This window comes from Schistocerca americana, chromosome 6 (genome assembly GCF_021461395.2).
Source record: "Schistocerca americana isolate TAMUIC-IGC-003095 chromosome 6, iqSchAmer2.1, whole genome shotgun sequence".
In the NCBI taxonomy this organism is placed as follows: domain Eukaryota; kingdom Metazoa; phylum Arthropoda; class Insecta; order Orthoptera; family Acrididae; genus Schistocerca; species Schistocerca americana.
In genome coordinates, this window is record NC_060124.1 from 335303798 (window position 1) to 335307240 (window position 3443).

Genomic DNA, 3443 nt, shown 5'->3' on the forward strand with positions numbered 1-3443 from the left:
ACATGTGCACTGGATACACTATGAAGTAGGTTTTATGAAAGGTTTGGACTCAAAGTTTACGTTTAATTATTTACAGTCGAGCAAGTATTCTGTAAGACAGTCTTCTGACACTACTATTCCGCTTAACACACTAGAGAGGAACATACACACAGATTTCCATAATTATATTACGTTTAGTAACAGTGGAATGTATTTATATGATGTGATCAATAACTTTAATTATATATATATATATATATATATATATATATATATATACACTCCTGGAAATGGAAAAAAGAACACATTGACACCGGTGTGTCAGACCCACCACACTTGCTCCGGACACTGCGAGAGGGCTGTTCAAGCAATGATCACACGCACGGCACAGCGGACACACCAGGAACCGCGGTGTTGGCCGTCGAATGGCGCTAGCTGCGCAGCATTTGTGCACCGCCGCCGTCAGTGTCAGCCAGTTTGCCGTGGCATACGGAGCTCCATCGCAGTCTTTAACACTGGTAGCATGCCGCGACAGCGTGGACGTGAACCGTATGTGCAGTTGACGGACTTTGAGCGAGGGCGTATAGTGGGCATGCGGGAGGCCGGGTGGACGTACCGCCGAATTGCTCAACACGTGGGGCGTGAGGTCTCCACAGTACATCGATATTGTCGCCAGTGGTCGGCGGAAGGTGCACGTGCCCGTCGACCTGCGACCGGACCGCAGCGACGCACGGATGCACGCCAAGACCGTAGGATCCTACGCAGTGCCGTAGGGTACCGCACCGCCACTTCCCAGCAAATTAGGGACACTGTTGCTCCTGGGGTATCGGCGAGGACCATTCGCAACCGTCTCCATGAAGCTGGGCTACGGTCCCACACACCGTTAGGCCCTCTTCCGCTCACGCCCCAACATCGTGCAGCCCGCCTCCAGTGGTGTCGCGACAGGCGTGAATGGAGGGACGAATGGAGACGTGTCGTCTTCAGCGATGAGAGTCGCTTCTGCCTTGGTGCCAATGATGGTCGTATGCGTGTTTGGCGCCGTGCAGGTGAGCGCCACAATCAGGACTGCATACGACCGAGGCACACAGGGCCAACACCCGGCATCATGGTGTGGGGAGCGATCTCCTACACTGGCCGTACACCACTGGTGATCGTCGAGGGGACACTGAATAGTGCACGGTACATCCAAACCGTCATCGAACCCATCGTTCTACCATTCCTAGACCGGCAAGGGAACTTGCTGTTCCAACAGGACAATGCACGTCCGCATGTATCCCGTGCCACCCAACGTGCTTTAGAAGGTGTAAGTCAACTACCCTGGCCAGCAAGATCTCCGGATCTGTCCCCCATTGAGCATGTTTGGGACTGGATGAAGCGTCGTCTCACGCGGTCTGCACGTCCAGCACGAACGCTGGTCCAACTGAGGCGCCAGGTGGAAATGGCATGGCAAGCCGTTCCACGGGACTACATCCAACATCTCTACGATCGTCTCCATGGGAGAATAGCAGCCTGCATTGCTGCGAATGGTGGATATACACTGTACTAGTGCCGACATTGTGCATGCTCTGTTGCCTGTGTCTATGTGCCTGTGGTTCTGTCAGTGTGATCATGTGATGTATCTGACCCCAGGAATGTGTCAATAAAGTTTCCCCTTCCTGGGACAATGAATTCACGGTGTTCTTATTTCAATTTCCAGGAGTATATATATATATATATATATATATATATATATATATATATATATATATATATAGAGAGAGAGAGAGAGAGAGAGAGAGAGAGAGCGAGAGAGAGAGGGAGAGAGAGAGAGAGACAGACAGACAGACAGAGACAGAGAGAGAGGGAATGATATATATTTCTTGCTTTGGCTGGATTTAAAAGTGAATTGTTTTTAACGTTTGTTTAATTGATGTACTTATCAGCCCACAACTATAGAGGAAGATGTGAAAGTTACCAGAATAAATAAGCATGAGATACGTCTCGTCGAAACGCAAGAGCGCTGTCATGTCCACAAAACCCACGGCAGAGAGACAAACAGTTGATAAATAGCCAAGCTGGTGTAACCATTACAGAAGACTAAAATTGACTAAATACGCGATATGGATATAAAACACACAAACTATTGACAATAGACATCAAATGATCAGTTACTTGCTGACAATGCTACAGAAAATTGAACATAATAACATGGTGTTTGGGGCATCTGCTGAGCTGACAAATATTATTGATGGTGGAGGCAAATAAACAGGTTTACAGTAGAACAGCAGTGACACATTTAGAACGACACCAACACACAGTGTAAATAAGGAGGAAGTCCCCAGCCAGAACTTACTGCAGTTTGTAAACATAACTGTACAGTATGTAGTTGAAAGTACCGCATTGTGCTGGAAATGTGTGCATATCTGAGACCTTTAAACTGTGGTACAGCTTGCCTGACTTTAGGTGAATGTCATTTATTTTGTGGCACATAGGAATAGCTTAATATAATTTAAGTGATTTATTATTGGTAACTGAAGGTAGATGGGTTAACAATTTTAAAAAAAAGTGACAAAACGTCTGTATTTGAAATATTTATCAATGCAGAGATGGCGTCTCAGGTTAAGCACAGGTGAGATTGGTCGGTAGAACAAATGACGTTAAGCCTATATATTGGAGGCCTAATGTGTGGCTTAGGGAGATACTTAACAGTATTAATTGCGAGACTTTGTGCAGGTTGCACAAGCTGTTGTTTGTTTCTTACATAGATCAAATGATATTTTGGAGACAGCATAAATCAAGTGGCTTTCTAGTATCAGTCAGTTGATACTTAACAGGAATTTGGGAGACATTAGCACCACTCCATTTACACGAGATTTCTAAAACCATGGTATTACAAACCTATTTCGATCAACTGCAAGTAAGACCTATTTCATCCTTAAAACACCATTGAACACCTTTAGTGCAATGTCCTGAGATACAGAGGTGCTTCTCGAGGTGAAAGTTCTACCAATGTCTTTGAAAAGTTACCCTGCAAGTTAGTGTCAATAGTACATTTATTTTAATGTACAATTGTTTTTAGACGAAACAAAATTTTCTTCCTCATACAGTCGACCTACTGAAACAAGGAGAATTTTTGCTTTAATGTGAGTAACTGATATTGAGTATTAATGAATCACCTATGATCTGGTGTAATTATTACCGATGGACTACACGCGAACATAGAACTGCTCAGTAATGAAAAGGCACTGTATTAAGGAAGACGTCTATGTATTCAATTTGTTTGTACACACAGCTGTGTTCTTTGAAACTTTATTAACGGAACTAGGATAAGAACAGAAGCAGAGGCAGTGAGTTAAAATTTGTTAAACAGCCGGGAACCGAACGAGGTGGCGCAGTTTTTAGCACACTGGACTCGCATGCTGAAGAAGGGCAGTTCAAATCTGCATCTGGCCAACATGACTTAGGTTTTCCGTGATTGTTCTAAA